At 43.2% G+C, this 18970-nt stretch overlaps 1 protein-coding gene across 4 annotated transcripts in view; it reads left to right on the forward strand.

The window, feature by feature from the left end:
- The first annotated feature begins 532 nt into the window (after positions 1 to 532).
- Positions 533 to 18970, forward strand: part of LOC101076615 (synaptotagmin-2-like) — a 33666-nt gene continuing 15228 nt past the window's right edge. The window contains exon 1 of one of the 4 annotated variants that reach the window (XR_003885836.1): positions 533 to 1018. The gene's annotated coding sequence lies outside the window, so the exon portion shown is untranslated. Of the gene's footprint in view, positions 1019 to 8770; positions 8926 to 18970 lie in introns of those variants that run through there. The other 3 variants (XM_029825982.1, XM_029825984.1, XM_029825983.1) reach the window with 3 other exon arrangements.

Raw genomic sequence — 18970 nt, forward strand, 5'->3', positions numbered from 1 at the left:
CTGAAAGAAACCTGAAGCGACAGTATGCTGCAGCTGTCTCGTGAACAATCAGCTGTCTTATTGATTTTGTTGATAAGAAAGCTAATTCAATTACATTTCAAGATCTGAGCTAAAAGCAGGAAAAAAGGTAAAACCAGCCAGAATCCACTGAACTAAAGAGAATAGCTTTAACTGAATGTTTACAGTTACAGAAAGTATGGCTTTCTGCTTATTTTTAATGACTCTTGATTGAATTCCTCTTTTGTTTCAGCAGAAGTCACTTTAGTCTTTGTCACCTTAATGAGGCAGTTGTGATCGCAGTAACTGCTGTAGCACTCCGAACCTCAACTTGCATACTAGAAATAAGTCTGTCTGCCTATTACAATTTGTTGGAAATCTTCCCTGATTCCACACTGCAGTAAAAACAAACCAGTAACACCCCATGCATAAATCTTCCACCTCCTCCTCTTACTCATTGCTCCTCCCACCTCACTGCACTCACATTCTTGCAGATTTCTGCAGGAGAAATACACACAAGGATCAAGCACAGCGAGAGCTACTGCAACCTGATGTGTAGTCTTTACCTTTCTTTTTATCTTCTATTGCCTCTCCCGCCACTCTTCCTTTGGCACCTCTGAAAGCTTAGCACTAACAGCAACAATAACAAAAAGAGGAGGAGCCCATTTTCACAACAGAACTACACATACACACACTCAAGCCAATTGATGTTGAGGACTTTTTTTTTTATTGAGCTGCCCCTCACCCAATGAGAGAGCATTGCAGTGTGAGTGCACCTGCTTCAATGCTGGATTTCAGCGTGTTAAAACCATGTTGATGATCTGACTCGAAAAACTCTTGCTTAGGAAAATATCAGCCAGGCGCAATTGTATTTTATTAATGACTTTTGACAGTTGATGAGGAGCTAAAGTGGAAATTACTGACTTTTTTCCAAAATTAATTTACCTTCTGGTTGCAAGTGAATTCGAGCTTGCTCTTTTGTACAACGATCGACACTGCAAGAAGCACATCTTCCTTCAAGGTAAGCATCATCTCTTCCTCTCTGTCCGGGGCAGCATTATCTGTTACTGAGGCTGTGCTAGGGTGCCACAATTCTACATATCCTAATTACACACATCTTGGCTGAATGTTGGTAGGTAAAAAAAAAAGCTCAATTTGTATTTCTCAATGGTTATTAGAGCAGATGCTGTTAGCCAGATATCTCTCACTTTAATTAGAGCCGTCTGAGATTCCTGAACATGGACAGTCTTCATTGAAGATTTGTGCGTATGCAAGGCTGCAATATGGTGTTTCACATCAAACATAAATCACAATGTTAATAATACAAATAATCGCACCATATGTGATGTTTAATTTTAGTATACAGAGAAGTGTACAGTGCAGTACAGTTCTTTGATAGAAAATTAAAATAAGTAACTATTTAGATACCTTTAATGTATTGTTTTAACAATGACACAGTCTTTGGATGGATGATAGGAGTCAACTTACTGCTCCATGATAAAAGGCACTGAAGGAGTATGTCCAAAGTCAAATCTGCTGAGCTAGCGTTAGTTAAAGGACAACACATGTCTGCAGTGCACGTTCCGTAAAACCATTAAATCCTCTTCTTTGACAGTGTCATGATACTCTCTTCACAACTACTAACACATTTGCACTAGACATGGCTCATACATATTCTTTCAATGTTCACACTGTGATTTAAATCTCTGAAGCATGTTGTATTAAGCAAAATTTGAAAAGCATCTTAGAAAGGGTGATGTGTTCTGTTCAGCTGCAGTGGGGATATATACAGTATATATATGCATATATATATATATATATGTGTATGTATGTGTGTGTGTGTGTGTGTGTGTGTGCGTGTCAGTGTGTGCGCGCACATACACACACACATACATATATATAGACGTCACATATGTATATGTATTATATATACACATTATATGTATATATAATTCCTCACCCTCCTGGGCAGTGCCTCTTTCTTTCAGACTCGGGTCCTCTACCAGAGGCCTGGGAGTCTGAGGGTTCTGTGCAGGATCTGCTGTTCCTAGGACTGCGCTCTTCTGGACAGAGATCTCTGATGTGGTTCCTGGTATCTGTTGGAGCCATCTACTCAGCTTGGGAGTTACTGCCCCTAGTGTCCCAATCACTACTCGGACCACTGTTGCCTTCATGCCCCACATTCTCTCCATCTCCTCCTTCAGCCCTTGGTACGTCTCCAGCTTCTCGTGTTCCTTCTTCCTTCTTGTGTTCCTTCTTCCTGATGAGGATCTTGGCCTGCTTGTTCTCCAGCACTTTCGGGGGTGTCTCCCACCTGGACCCTGGGACCTCCAGTCCATACTCAGTGCAGATATTCCTGTACACTATGCCAGCCACCTGGTTATGCCGCTCCATGTATGCCTTACCTGCTAGCATCTTGCATCCTGCTGTGATGTACAGCAGTCTCAGGGGCATCTCCACACAGTCTGCACCTGGGGTCTTGTCTGGTATGGTAGACCCTGCTCTGGTGCTCAGGGCCTGTTCTTGTGCAGCCATGAGTAGTATCTCTATGCTGTCCTTCAGTCCGGCCTTTGTCAGCCACTGGTATATTTTCTCAATATCAGCCACTTCCTCACTTTGTGTACAGCCTCTAGACACTGGACTTAAGGTGAAACCCTCCGTGCATGGTGAGGAGCTTCCTTGTCTTGATGTCAGTGGCTTGTATCTCTTCCCATCGCCAGGGTATTATGCCAACAGGGTATCTGATTACTGGCAGGGCATAGGTGTTTATGGCCTGGATCTTATGCTTACCATTCAGCTGACTTTTCAGGACCTGTCTTAACCTCTGTAGGTATTTGGCTGTGGCTGACCTCCTAGCTGCCTCCTCATGGTTACCATTAGCCTGCGGGATCCCTAGGTATTTGTAACTGTCCTGCACATCTGTGATGTTCCCTTCACGTAGTTCAACCCCATCAGTTGTGATCACCTTTCCTCTTCTAGATATCATCCGCCCAAATTTTTCTAGACATCACGATGTCCTTGCTGTAGATCCTAGTGAGGTGAATCAGAGAGTCGATGTCACACTCGTTCTTGGCATACAGCTTGATGTCATCCATGTAGAGGAGGTGGCTGATGGTCGTTCCACTTCGGAACTGGTACCCATAGCCACTCCTGCCACATCTGATGCTCACCTGCGCAATTGGCTTTGAGTTGGCCTCCAGAGTCGTGTTCCACAGATTCATGGAGTTCTGGATGAACTCTCTTAGTGTCCTGTTGATGTTATACAGCTTTAGGCACTCCAGTATCTATGTGTCCGGCATTGAGTCATAGGCTTTCTTGTAATCAATCCAGGCAGTACACAGGTTTGTGTGCCGTGTCCCACAGTCCTGGGCGATTGCCCTGTCGACCAGTAGCTGATGTTTGGCACCTCTGGTATTGACGGTATTGTGCCCTTCTGGGGGTCCTTCATTATGAGGACTGTCCGGCCTTGGGTTAGCCACTCTGGGTGGCCCCCCGATGTTAGCAGCTGTTTTATCTGTGCTGCCAGGCGTTCATGGAGTGCAGTCAGATTCGTAAGCCAGTAGGCGTGGATCTTGTCAGGCCCTGGTGCTGTCCAGCTCTTCATTTTGGACACTCTTGTTTGGATGTCTGCTAATGTGATAACTACTGGGTGTTTTTCTGGGAGTTGGCTGTGCTCAGCTTGTAGGTCTTGCAGCCATTGGGCAGTAGTGTTGAGCGTTGCCTCTTTCTCCTAGATACTCCTCCAGTATTGTTCTGTCTCAGCCCTGGGGGGGTCTGTTGTCATCTTGTTGCCCTGCCATTGAGAGTAGACCTTTTCCAGGTTGGTGGATAACACCCTGTTTATTCTCTTTTCCTCTACTTCTCTTGTGTACCGCTTTAGTCGGGTAGCCAGGGCTTTCAGCCTTTGCTTAGCTGTCTCCAGTGCCTCAGGTATGGACAGTTTCTTATACTTCTTGGGCTGCTCTGTCCTTGGATTCACGCCTCTACTCAGCTCTGTTAGGAGGCTGATTTCTCTCTGTGTCGCCCTGATTTTTGCCTCTAGCCTTCTCCTTCTTGGGGCCATTTGCTCCTTATGGCTATTCATGCTCTTCATCTTATAGCCAAGCATCTGTAAGATTACCGTTGCCGCTGCATACATCAGCTGATTGGTCTCAGTGATGGTAGTGGTAGGGATGGTTGACAGTGTGTGTGTGTGTGTGTGTGTGTGTGTGTGTGTGTGTGTGTAGTTACATAACATGGCATCTTGGTTTAAAAGAATTCTTGAATCCTGGACTTCTGTTACTTTTTCCAAAGACGTTTATCTCCTATCCAAGAAGGTTCTTTAGTAATGCTCTTCAAACCTTGAATACTGAGAACATTCACAGACATAATGTGGCATATTTTATATGTAAATAGGTATATTTCATATGTTCATATCATTATAAAGCAGATAACAGTGACAGAAACCCCAACCTTTAACCTACTGTAACTGTACCCAAGTTTTAAATGTATTGTAGATTAATAGTATGCACTTAACTGTACAGCTTTTATACTACTACTCATTTAAGAAAAAAAAATGTGCTAAGACATTTTGTCTTTTTGAGAAGATGTTTTTATAACATTAAGCATTTTGCTGTTAAAGTGGCTGACATGTCTTTACTACTGCTGCTACTGCTGCACTGTAGTTTTTGTCTGAGGCCATCAGTACAGCATTTCTTTGCCACATTTCTTTGCTTGAAATGTATTTGTTAAAGCTTTGACCTCCATAGAAAATGTAAAGGATGCACATTCACAACCTTTTTGCGCTACGAAATTTGTAGAAATGCTTTTTTTAACGTTTCTGTCTGAGCAAATTAAGATTGAAGCCCGCTATTGTATATTTAATTTCGTTTGTTTTATTTTTGTTATTGATTCAGCGAATTATCAATTTTAACCAATTTATTGAAATTTCTACACTTTGGCGATCGCTTTTTCTTTTTTGCTATCTTTTTTTCGCAGTGGCAGGCGTATCATAGCAACACTTACAGCGCTTTCTATTGGTCAAGACATCCGCATTCTCGTAGCAACAGTGACACGGGGTTTTGTTGTTGTCATTTGTCAATGACATACAGAGCAGCGAAAGTCAGAACTGACCCGTTTTAATATAGCAAAAATCGCCCAGTGTATTTTCCCCGATTAGTTCAAAAAGGGACGCATCTTGTGGTTACGAGTCCGCATATTTCGCAACCTGGTCTAATCTCCGAACACATTTCGTCAGCCAATGAGATGAGCCAGATTCTGCATCGTCATACTCCTGTCAGCTCGTTGATCGAAGAGCAGGGGAGGATTAAAAATAAATTTGCCGTAAATGTTAAGCATCGCACCATTCATTAATGCATCCTTTACGGAGTGTATGTGACGCCATATATGGGACGCTTACCTTTGTTTCTAAACCATTACCGTTTTCCATGAACGGGTGGCAACCATACAGTGGTAATCACTAGGAGTAATTGGGAGGGGTTCTTGCTAAAGCAGGCATACTAGCCCAACACAGGGCTAAATGTAACTCTTTTTGTTTGAAATTGCTAATTCGTTATTTGATTCTATAAAGACAATCACAGCTCCTGGGCTTTTAATATTAAAATATTAGTTTCACTCAGGAGTTTTATATTTATATTTCACATTTAGAAATATTCAGTAATCAAAAGTTAGATGTATCATTTATGTATACAAATCAAAATGTATGTTTAATATGTGATATATTTCTATATCAAATTTTCTTGTAAATATCCTAAAAAGTAACTTTAAAAAAATCACCATATATATATATATATTTATTTTAAGAAGAGATAAAAAGCAGATCCTAAAAACAAACAAACAAAAAAAACTTGACACTAATGAAACAAAATGCCAACAATGCTGCTGCTGTTTTACAATATTGCTTAAATTCACCAAAGCACTTAATTGGTTAAAATACTGAGCAACTAAACATTATTATTAATCCAAATTAATTATTTTAGTACTACTGAGGAAAATGTAAGCTGAGTTCCTCCCTTTTCCATTGACAAGATCTTTTTCTCCTCCATAAGCACAGGTCTATACACTTCTGTTGTTTCTCTTTGCATTAAAAACATATCACTCCTGTCAGAATTCCTTACAGCTATGAGAGTTTTGTTAAAACTGTCACCCGTAGCCCACTTGCCTCTGTTTGTTACAGGAGCAGCATTTACATGCGTTGTTGAAATTGAAACTGACTCCTCTCTTAGTTGTTTTACACATTGAATTTTGCTGGATGAAGGTAAGGATTGTGTGCAGTATGATTTTCTCCTTGTGTACACAGAAATTTTCCCTCAATCGTGTTCAAAATTTGCAATGATATGGACATTTTGGACATTCTTTTTATAAAAATGAAAATGCAGATAAATCCATACTGAATACCTAAAACAGATTAGAATTTAAGAATGGTTTAAGATAGTTTTTGAAAGGACACTTCTTTGGATAACACAATGCTTGTCCAAGACTTGCTGATGTAGATGTAAACAACTATACACTAGGCCCTTTCTTTAAAGTATGTGCAAGTAACATGTTTTGTAAAATTGTGGTGGAAGGGTCATTGAAATGAACATAATGATTGAAGTACAAGATTAGAGTTATGAGAGGAAGAAGTGAGGAACAGGAAGAATCGAGGAGAGAGTGGAGGCAGCTGAGTCAGACAAATTCCCTTCCACCTTCCTGCTTCTCTGGTACACCCCTGCATTGCAGCACGCCCTGCAGGACCTGAAATGGTGTAAACTCTTCTACAGCCTCTTTGCTGTCTCAGAGGAGACAAATCATCTCACACAAAGCTCATGCATCAGCCAATTTCCTGCATTGTTTTCTTCAAATTGTATTTTTTTACTATCTGTATTAACTTTTGCTGGGGCTGCTGTCCTAGTGTAGTGCTGTCCTCAAACTTACCTTGTCTTTTACAGTGGAGCTGATCGTAGAGAGTGTGGAAGAGATGCACTCATGTGAGAAAATTCAGTGGAACTGAGAGACGATGGAAAGGGATGGAGTATCTCAAAATGCACAGACGCACTAGATTGAACTACACCCTTATTACTTTGTGGTGGAATGCAGCTGAACTGTGACAGTATGGTAATTCCAATGACCACAAGATCAGCTGAGTCAAGAAGCAGGAGTGATTTATTTAATCCAATCAAGAAAATTAGATAATTGCATCTGGTCTCCACATCTTAAAATGATGACACATCACTAATTTCACAGAGATTTATTACATTTCATAAGCTCTTTACACACATACATTCAAAGTTCCTACTCTAACTTTGTACAGTGGGACCTCTACTTATGAATTTAATTCATTCCAGAAGTGGTTTCGTAACCTGAAAATGACATAAGTAGAGATGCTTTTCCATGTTAATGCCCTAATCCGTTCCAAAATTCGGACATAATTTTTTTTATAAATCATAAAAATGCATCAAAACATGTAACAATTACATGTTACAATTAGATTACCGCACAATAAATGTAGGAATTCACTGCAAGGCTTCTCCAGGAACAAAAAATAACTTTATTACAGGCTAATCTTACATTAGCCGTCATTACTAGCAACGAAAGTTAACACGTGTGGTAAAACTGCCATCTAATGGACAAACATTCAAACACCCACAATAAATAAAAGCGAAACGAAGGCGACACTGGGATACACACAAACTTGTACATATTGACGTCCCTCCTAGCCAATGGGATGACAGGAAAATGCTAGGCAATAGCCAATAGCAGAGCAGCTACAAGCAAGTTTGTGTTCGCTAAACTCCGCAAGCTGCAAGTAGCAGCGGTAGCGTATTTTTGACCTTCGTATCCTGAAATTTCTTTCGTATCAAGAGGAAATATTTTCCCGTTGAGACGCTTCGTAACCTGAAAATTTCGCATGTAGAGATATTCGTAAGTAGAGGTCCCACTGTATATTTTTTTCATTTCCTATATCTTTCCTATATAAGTGCACGCGTTTAATACCTTTACCCGTTGACCATTTTAATCCCCTCAACCAACCAGACACCCTACTCTCTATCCTAATTCTTTTGATGCATAATTCTACACTATCCAAGGCATTAAAACCATATATTTAACTGAGAAATTGAGGACAGGTTTAAAAGTGGGAGTCCTCAACTTACTAAGTCAGACACATATGTATTTGTGTTTAATGGGTCAATTGATTTAATGCTGGACTGACAGGTTTTTATACAGGGAAAGCCAATATTGATGCAGCACTGCTGTCCAAGATGCCTGCCCTCTACTGGAAGCAAAAACAATGTGCTGTCATTGAAGCTCTCCTCAACTGGAATGATAGTTTTGTACATTTGCTTGAATGAAACAGATACTGTCAAGTCGGACCTGCATAAGCAGCGTCATATTCAAACATTGTTGTCTCATCTAAAAAAATCTGTTTTTGCAGTAAACCCAGTTATCAATGACAAGTCCCAAAGACAAGTGAAAAGCATGCACGTGAACTCATTTATCCTCATAATTAGCTGTTTGCTCTGAAGTACGGTTATAGTACGGTTTTGAGATCAGTGTTAACTGCATCTAATACAGCAAACTCAGAATATTAAGAGTTTTTCAGGACACCTGCTTCCTTTTTACAAGACAAAAGAGAGACATACTGCAATCGGCTGTGTGATCAGCATCGTAAATGAGTTTCTTGGGGTGGAGAGGAGAGAGAGGTAAAGAGGCTGTTTGCACAAGTGCATTGACAGGGGAGGGAGGTGTGAGTTGGGGAGGGTGGTGTTGGAGGAGGAGAGGGAGGAGGAGGAGAAGGAGGAGTGTAGTGCTGCAGTGAAGAGAAGTGAAAGAAGACTGCGGTCTACGCTAAGAGGAGAGATCAGACTGTTGCCACAGCTCTGAGGCACAGTGAGGCAGTTACTGATATTGGATGGGTCAGCTCACAACGGGGAATATTGCATCTGACCGGTGAGTTATGTTTTAGCAATTGGTTGGCTGAGTGGAATTATGCACCACCAGAGCTAAGAGCATCACTTAGACATTTTTAAATTCATTCTGTTACTCTATAATGAAATGAAATAATACTATGGCCCTGCACTTGAAAACTAACATGTTGGTGATTGGGTGACACTGGCTGGTGAAATCAAACACTGATTGCTTATGTCACAGAGGTAAATAGTAAACAGGGGAGTTTGATGACTATCCACAGTTTGGTGTTTTGTTAGAAGGTGCTGATTTTTCATGTGCACAGACAGGAAGCCTTGCCTTGGGAGGGCGTCCTGTTGAAGCCGAAACTTTATTCCTAGTTATTACACGTTGTGACAAAGGGAAGCTGTCAAGATTCATATTGTACCATTTCAATGACGACACTGGCTGTGAGCCAAATGGATATTTGATTTTCTTGTCACCTCAGATACAAACAGGTCGTGGGTAATCCCAGATAGCGTATATAGATACAGTGGAGAGTGCTTAGCAACAACATTCTTGAAATTGCCAACGCTCTTGTGTCTTGCCATAATGTTGAAAAGCACATAATGTATAACAGATCCTAGCATTTCATAAGAGGCAGAAATAAAATCTGACCCTCACTTGTCCTCAGTAATTTTAGCAGTGAATGGAAATCATTTGCCTTTTAAACTGTGTTAGATCCTTTGTATCAGGGGTCTAAAGCTCACGGCCCACAGGCCAACTGCAGCCCGCGGGATGATATGAAAGTTTAATGTTAGTGCGGCCCGCGAGTTTGATATGAATGGCACTTTACAGCATTTTGTGCGGAGCTGAACGAAACCACCAATCACGGTGTGGTATATGGCTCTCGGGGGCGGGACATTGGCTGGGCTTGCGCGAACTCATGACATTACGCCTCCTCTCTTCGAGGACCAGTCACAGCCCTTGCGGTATCCGAGACACGGATGCCCGATAAAACCTTGTTTATACGTCTCCGTTTCGTGCCTTGCGTGGCTGCGGAGCACCCACGGCGTTGATGCAGGGAGGGGTCGGGCCGCCTCGATGGAAGCTATGGAATCTCTTATTGAGCGTCAATCCGGCTCCGTGCCTCGGATGCCGCGAGGGCTGTGATTGGTTCTTAAAGAGAGGGGGCATTCCAAGGTGGAGAGGAGACGCTTTGCAGAGCTGCCGTGTTTTCTAAACATGGAACTTTGTCTTGTATTAAAGTCAGTTCACAGCAAATTCTCCAAATCAGCGGCTTGTGCAATTGTCACATTTTAGTGTTGATGCATGTGTGTGTGTTGGTAGGGACTATGATGGACCTCTGCTTTCGCGTGGGTGAGGCTACCTGACTGGTGGCACCACTAATGTCCATCACTCTGTTGTAGCCAATGAAAAAGCGGCGCATGGGCGAGTCATCATAGCTCCGAATACATCTCAGAGTTGGAAACTCTCATAAACAAAACGTGAAGTACTTTAAAATAGTTTTAAAAAAAAAAAAAAATTAATTCTATCACATGCGTAGTATATTGAAATATTTATATTAATAAATGTAAATTTTCTCTATATTAAAAAAAATAAATATTGGTAGTGACTATTTTGTATTCCCCAAACATTGATTGTGATATATCCCTACCACCATCCCTAAATACACTTACGCCCATGGTGTGTGAGTGGGGGGGGGTGTCGGCTAAACACTGAAACAGAAACTTCAGTGACACCATGTGGAATTATATATATTACACAGCTCCAAACATGTCTTTTTCAAAGCCTGCAATGAAGAGAAAGGTCAGTGATGAGCACAGACAATTTCAGGAAAAGTGGGAAATGCAATATTTCCTTCGTCGGGGCACCCCGACGTGTCTTATTTGCACAGAGAAAGTTGCAATACACAAGGAATACAATTTGAAATGTCATTACACAACTAGACATGTTGAGTACGCAAAATACCAAGGAGATGAGAGAGCCAACGCGGTTGCCAATCTTAAAACATGTCTTCTGAGGCAACAAGATTCCTTTAAGAAAGCAACCAAAGAGAATGATGCAGCAGTCAAAGCTAGCTACATGGTTAGTGAGATGATTGCTAAAGCAGGAAAGCCATTCACAGAAGGTGAATTTGTCAAAAAGTGCATAATACAGGCTGCAAGTAAAAAAAAGAAAAGAAAGGTCAGTTGAGCAACATCAGCCTTTCTGCACATTTCTGCACTGTCAAGTGACGTTTATGATCAACTGTGTGAGAAAGCAAAATGTTTCAATGTGTACTCAGTCGCTCTTGATGAGACCACAGACATCACCTCGTAATTTATGTCTGTGGTGTTGGTGACAGTTTTGAAGTGATGGTGGAGTTGCTCGTAGTAATTCCATTGCATGGCCAGACCACCGCTCAGGAGATATTTCACCAGCTGTGTGATGCCATTGAGAATGCCACTTTGCCATGACAGAGGTTTGATGGAATAACAACCAATGATGCGCCATCAGTGACAGCGAGGATTTTGGACGAATGGACGAAGAGATTTTTAGAGTTGAGAGCAGACATCACACATGAGCTTAATGTACTGGACAAGCAGTTACAAGGTCAGGGGCAATTTGTCAGTACTGCCTATGACAACGTGAGAGCATTCTCCACAAAACTTTTGTTATGGAAAGCCCAGCTCTCTCAGGCAAACCTTTGCTATTTCCCAGCATGCAAGGCACTTATGGATGCAGGCACACCATTCAGTGGTGAGAAGTATGTTGATGTCATTTTGAAGCTACAGGAGGAATTTGACCACAGATTTGCAGACTTCAAGACACACAGAGCCACATTTCAATTTTTTGTGGACCCCTTCTCCTTTCATGTGCAAGCCCCTCCTGTGCCTTAAATGGAGCTGATTGACCTGCAGTGCAACTCTGAACTCAAAGCAAAGTTCAGGGAGGTGACTGAAAAAGGAGACAAGCTTGGGCAATTTTTGAGAGAATTGACCCCCAGCTTCCCTGAGCTTTCCCGAATGTTCAAGCGAACCATGTGCCTTTTTGGGAGCACATACTTGTGCGAAAAGCTCTTCTCCACCTTGAACTTTAATAAGTTCAAATACAGGTCCAGATTTACTTATGAGCATCTTCAAGCCCTACTGCGGGTCTCAACTGCTTCCTCCCTCAAGCCAAATGTGGCTTGGCTATGCCAGAGAAAGCGCTGCCAGGTCTCTAGCAGCAAGAAGTAGGCAAGAGAAGCCAGGTTCAGAACAGTTCATGTTCAATGTTCCATTCATGTTCAGAAAGGTTAAAGAACTGTTAATACAGACATTTGAAACTGAAAAATAATTAGATTTCTCTACTCAGCAACTATGTGTGGTTTCTTCAGTCTTCTATATCTGCTGTATTATTATTATTTACTGATCAAGTGATTTATTTTCTTATTCATTCTTATTTTCTTTCTTTATTTTTTCATCTTATTTTTTGTTAATAAAATAAAAATAAAGATATTTGAGAACATTGGAATGTTTTTATCAGAGCTTTTCTTGTTGCCCAATCTCACCCAGACTCTTGTGCTTTCAGAGACAAAAAAAAATCTTACAAACACACACATACACACACACACACATATATATACAGTACACTGCTAAAGAAATGAGAGAAACACTTTGAAAACACCTCAGATCTAAATGGGGGAAAATTATCTTGAGTATCTTTCCTGATAAAAAATAGGTGATGTATTAGTGACAAAATGATACCACATAATTTGATAGAAATGAAAATGATCACTATATAGAGGAGGAAAATCAAAGACACCCCAAAAATGAAAGTGAAAAAATGATTTTTCATTTTGCCAAAAAGTCATTGTAGCAACTCAAAATGATTCTCAATAGTTTGTGTGGCCCCCACGTGCTTGTACGCATGCCTCACAACGTCGGGGCATCGAAATCTCTCCTTCAACTCACACATTAAAATAGTCTCTAGAAGTGTCTTTTTTCACCTGAGAAACATCACAAAGATCAGGAAGCTACTAATGCGGCATGATGCTGAAAAGTTAGTCCATGCATTTGTTACTTCCAGGCTAGAGTATTGTAATTCTTTATTATCAGGGTGTCCAAACACCTCTTTAAAAAGCCTTCAGCTGATCCAGAATGCTGCAGCCAGAGTTCTGACAGGTATTGACAAAAGAGATCACATTACTCCTGTACTGGTGTCTCTTCATTGGCTGCCCATTAAATTTAGAATAACTGTTAAAATCCTTCTTCTGACCTACAAGGTCCTCAGAGGCCTAGCTCCATCCTACCTGGAGGAGCTAGTGACACCTTACCAGCCCAAAAGGCCGCTCCACTCTCAGAATGCTGGTTTACTCATGGTCCCCAGAGCCTCTAGATGTAGAATGGGGGGCCGAGCATTTAGCTACCAGGCCCCCCTGCTGTGGAACCAGCTCCCTGTCCAGGTACTGGCTGACTCCATCTCTACTTTTAAGATCAGACTTAAAACCTACCTCTTTGAGTAGTAGTAGTAGTAGTTCCAGTTACTATCATAGACAGACAAATTATCATACTTAGGGGGTCATCTAATTATTAGGTTAACATCTTAGTTATGCTGCTATAGGCTGAGGCAGTCGGGGTCCAGAAACATGATCACCTGACAGGCCTCTGTCAGCCCACTGGGTCATTGTCTCCTCTCCTCTCCTCTCCTCTCCTCTCCTCTCCTCTCCTCTCCTCTCCTCTCCTCCTCACCAAGTAGACTAGTGATGTTATTTCTTGTGTAGTTTTTCTGCTTCTCCCCCCCTTCCCCCCCATGATGACCTCGGGCCCCGCTGACCCACTCAACTTGACCGTACCGGCTGCCTGCTTTACTAAATATTATACATTTCTGTATTTACTCTGTGGACTATGTGTGCCAATTCTCTCCTCTACCTCTGCTCTCATCTCCCCTCGTCTCCTCTCCTCACCCCTACTCTCCTCTACCTGTCCTCCCCCTTCTCCTCTCTCTCTACCCAGCCGGCCATCAGCAGGAGGGTCCTCCTACATGAGCCCGGTCCTGCTCAAGGTTTCTTCCTGTTAAAGGGGAGTTTTTCCTTACCACTGTTGCTTGTTTGGGGTCAGGCCCTGGGATTCTGTAAAGCGCCTAGAAACAATTTTTATTGGAAAAGACGCTATATAAATAAAGATTGATTGATCTCCTCCCAGATCTGGACCAGGGCATCACTGAGCTCCTGGACAGTCTGAGGCTCAACCTGGGCACACCGGATGGACCTAAACATAATGTCCCAGAGGTGTTCTATTGGGTTTAGGTCAGGTGAACGTGGGGGCCAGTCAATGATATCAATTCCTTTATCCTCCAGGAACTGCCTGCATACTCTAGTGACATGAGGTCGGGCATTGTCGTGGACCAGGAGGAACCCAGGTCCCACTGCATCAGTGTAGGTTCTGACAATGGGTCCAAGGATTTCATCCCGATACCTAATAGCAGTCAGGGTGCCATTATCTAACCTGTAGAGGTCTGTGAGTCCTTCCAGGGATATGCCTCCCCAGAACATCACTGACCCACCACCAAACCAAACAAGATGACAACAGACCCACCCCAGGGCTGAGACAGAACAATACTGGAAGAGTATCTGGGAGAAAGAGGCAACGCACAACACTACTGCCCAATGGCTGCAAGACCTACAAGCTGAGCACAGCCAACTCCCAGAACAAGACCCAGTAGTCATCACCTTAGCAGACATCCAAACAAGAGTGTCCAAAATGAAGAGCTGGACAGCACCAGGGCCTGACAAGATCCACGCCTACTGGCTTAAGAAGCTGACTCCACTCCATAAACGCCTGGCAGCACAGATAAAACAGCTGCTAACATCAGTGGACCACCCAGAGTGGCTAACCCAAGGCCGGACAGTCCTCATAATGAAGGACCCCCAGAAGGGCACAATACCGTCCAACTACCGGCCCATAACCTGCCTCAGCACCACATGGAAGCTCAGAAGGCATAGGGAAGAGGTGCCAAACACCAGCTACTGGTCGACAGGGCAATCGCCCAGGACTGTAGGACACAGCACACAAACCTGTGCACTGCCTGGATTGTTTACAAGAAAGCCTATGACTCAATGCCGGACACATGGATACTGGAGTGCCTAAAGCTGTATAACATCAACAGGACACTAAGAGAGTTCATCCAGAACTCCATGAAGCTGTGGAACACGACTCTGGAGGCCAACTCAAAGCCAGTTGCGTGGGTGAGCATCAGATGTGGCAAGAGTGGCTATGGGTACCAGTTCCGAAGTAGAAGAACCATCAGCCACCTCCTCTACATGGATGACATCAAGCTGTATGCCAAGAACGAGTGTGACATCGACTCTCTGATTCACCTCACTAGGATCTACAGCAAGGACATTGGGATGTCTAGACAAATTTGGGTGGATGATATCTAGAAGAGGAAAGGTGATCACAACTGATGGGGTTGAACTACGTGAAGGGAACATCACAGATGTGCAGGACAGTTACAAATGCCTAGGGATCCCGCAGGCTAATGGTAACCATGAGGAGGCAGCTAGGAGGTCAGCCACAGCCAAATACCTACAGAGGTTAAGACAGGTCCTGAAAAGTCAGCTGAAAGGTAAGCATAAGATCCAGGCCATAAACACCTATGCCCTGCCAGTAATCAGATACCCTGTTGGCATAATACCCTGGCGACTGGAAGAGATACAAGCCACTGACATCAAGACAAGGAAGCTCCTCACCATGCACGGAGGGTTTCACCCTAAGTCCAGTGTCCAGAGGCTGTACACAAAGCAAAAGGAAGGGGGCCGAGGGCTAGTAACTGTCCGAACTACTGTCCAGGAGGAAACAACAAGCCTCTGAGAGTACATGAAGAAGATGGCCCCCACTGACCCACTGCTGAGTGAACGCCTCAGGCAACAAAAGTACAACAAGGAGGAGGAACCTGAGGGGCTATCATGGAAGGACAAGCCCATGCATGGAATGTTCCACCGACAAATTGAGGAAGTGGCTGATATTGAGAAAACATACCAGTGGCTGACAAAGGCCGGACTGAAGGACAGCATAGAGATACTACTCATGGCTGCACAAGAACAGGCCCTGAGCACCAGAGCAGGGTCTACCATACCAGACAAGACCCCAGGTGCAGACTGTGTGGAGATGCCCCTGAGACTGCTGCACATCACAGCAGGATGCAAGATGCTAGCAGGCAAGGCATACATCAAATCAAATCAAATCAATCTTTATTTGTATAGCGTCTTATACAATCAAAATTGTTTCAAGGCGCTTTCCAGAATCCCAGGGCCTGACCCCAGACAAGCAACAGTGGCAAGGAAAAACTCCCCTTTAAGAGGAAGAAACCTTGAGCAGGACCAGGCTCATGTAGGGAGACCCTCCTGCTGATGGCCGGCTGGAACAGAGAGTCCACACTTAATTGTGATATTAGTTTCTCCAACTTGTGCTTCAGTATTAATTTTAATAAGATTTTGGTGATTGACCGCTCCCCTGCTCTGTGCTTGGTGAACTTTTAACCGTGGAACAGAGACTACCTCTATAGTGTTAAATATGTTATTGTTGGTGGATGAGGGTTCTAAGGAAGCAGTAGAGAGGTGTGTAAGACTACAACTCTGCATCCTGGTCTGGACCCTGGATTGTCAGGTCACTTTGGGTCTAATAAAATTAGCCAAATTACTACAAATAAGAGAAGCACCATCTCGTGTGGGATGGACACCGTCTCTCCTAATCAGACCAGGTTTTCCCCAAAAAGTGCTCCAATTGTCTATAAAGGCTACCTGGTTTTCGGGGCACCACCGTGACAGCTAGCGACGAAGCGATGACATGCGGCTAAACATCTCATCGCTGGCCAGATTGGGGAGGGGACCAGAGAATGCTACGGAGTCCGACATTGTTTTTGCGTAGTTACACACCGACTCCAAGTTAATTTTGGTGACCTCTGACTGACGAAGCCAGGTGTCGTTGGCTCCGACGTGAATAATAACTTTACCAAATTTACGATTAAGTCTCGCCAGCAGCCATAAATTTGCTTCTATGTCACCCGCTCTGGCCCCCGGAATCCCTCTCAAGCTCGCTAAGTCTAGCCTCCATAGCCATAAATAAACTACACTTTCTGCACCTATTCCCTTCACTAAGGGAGGCAGGGGCGTAACTAAACATTTCACACGCTGAACAGACAAATACACCGGGTGAAACAGACGGTGAGGCCATGCTAACGCTAGTAATCGGCGAAGCCCTGTATTTGTTTAATATGGGTTGTTTCTTACTGTTGATATCAGGTGACTAGAATGTCCCAAGTGTTCAAAATTTTAAGTAATGTGAATACAACACACCAAGTGTTCAATATTAAGTGAATACAGCACCCCGTGCACAATGCAACCAACGAACGATTGAGAAGACCGGAAGTGATGCAATACTCACCCGGAAGATATGGAGCGGCATAAGCAGGTGGCTGGCATAGTGTACAGGAACATCTGCACTGTATGGAGTGGAGGTCCTAGGGTCCAGGTGGGAGACACCCCCGAAAGTGCTGGAGAACAAGCAGGCCAAGATCCTCATCAGGAAGAAGGAACACAAGAAGGAAGAAGGAACACAAGAAGCTGGAGAAGTACCAAGGGCTGAAGGAGGAGATGGAGAGAATGTGGGGCATGAAGGCAACAGTGGTCCCAGTATTGATTGGGACACTAGGGGCAGTAACACGCAAGCTGAGTAGATGGCTCCAACAGATACCAGGAACCACATCAGAGATCTCTGTCCAGAAGAGCGTAGTCCTAGGAACAGCTAAGATCCTGCGCAGAACCCTCAGACTCCCAGGCCTCTGGTAAAGGACCCGAGTCTGAAGGAAGGAGGCACCGCCCAGGAGGGCGAGGAAGAGATTTTTATATATATGTAATCCTGTTTCTTTGTTTCATCTTTATTTTGTGTGTTACTTTTTCCATGATTTGTCTCCATTAGTTTCCGTTTAGCAAAGACATATGTGCAAGATTTTTTAAGAGCCACCCATCTTCCCATGTAAAAATAAAGAACTCCCAATAATATTTATTTTGCCATATTGTTGAAATTATCTTGCTCCTGACCAAAATTGTTTTGTTAAAAAAAATGCAAAGAAGGGGAGGCAGCTATTTCACTCTGACAATTCCACCTTCATACAGTGTAGTACTGAAGACCCTAATTTGTCTGAAAAAAAGAGTTTGCCTTTGAGTTGTTTTGGTTTTTTTTCTTTAATTTTCTGATTACAAGGTCATAATGGTCATAATGGATTTGGACAAAATCTGACACAATGCAAGAAGAAATAGTTTTTCTGTACAAAAACAATCTGGGCTGTCGTCATTTGTTTACACTGTCTGCACACGTTATAAGTTTATTCTGTTTTTTGGAGGGGACTTTGAACTCATCACTGTAATGCATGTGATATGTGTACATTTAAGGCACAGCTTTCCTAACATGTGAGGACCTTCAGAGACTACTGATACTCATATTTCATTTATTAATCATCAATCAATCGGCGACACACCCGCTGAGAAACCGACCCTGGTAATTGGCGACTCTGTTTTGCGCCACGTGAAGCCGACTCCAGCGACCATAGTTAGGTGCATTCCGGGGGCCAGAGCGGGCGACATAGAAGCAAATTTATGGCTGCTGGCGAGACGTAATCGTAAATTTGGTAAAGTTATTATTCACGTCGGAGCCAACGACACCCGGCTTCGTCAGTCGGAGGTCACTAAAATTAACTTGGAGTCGGTGTGTAACTACGCAAAAACGATGTCGGACTCCGTAGCATTCTCTGGTCCCCTCCCCAATCTGGCCAGCGATGAAATGTTTAGCCGCATGTCATCGCTTCGTCGCTGGCTGTCACGGTGGTGCCCCGAAAACCAGGTGGCCTTTATAGACAATTGGAGCACCTTTTGGGGAAAACCTGGTCTGATTAGGAGAGACGGTGTCCATCCCACACGAGATGGTGCTTCTCTCATTTCTAATAATCTGGCTAATTTTATTAGACCCAAAGTGACCTGACAATCCAGGGTCCAGACCAGGATGCAGAGTTGTAGTCTTACACACCTCTCTACTGCTTCCTTAGAACCCTCATCCACCAACAATAA

The sequence above is a fragment of the Takifugu rubripes genome, chromosome 19, assembly GCF_901000725.2.
Source record: "Takifugu rubripes chromosome 19, fTakRub1.2, whole genome shotgun sequence".
In the NCBI taxonomy this organism is placed as follows: Eukaryota; Metazoa; Chordata; class Actinopteri; order Tetraodontiformes; family Tetraodontidae; genus Takifugu; species Takifugu rubripes.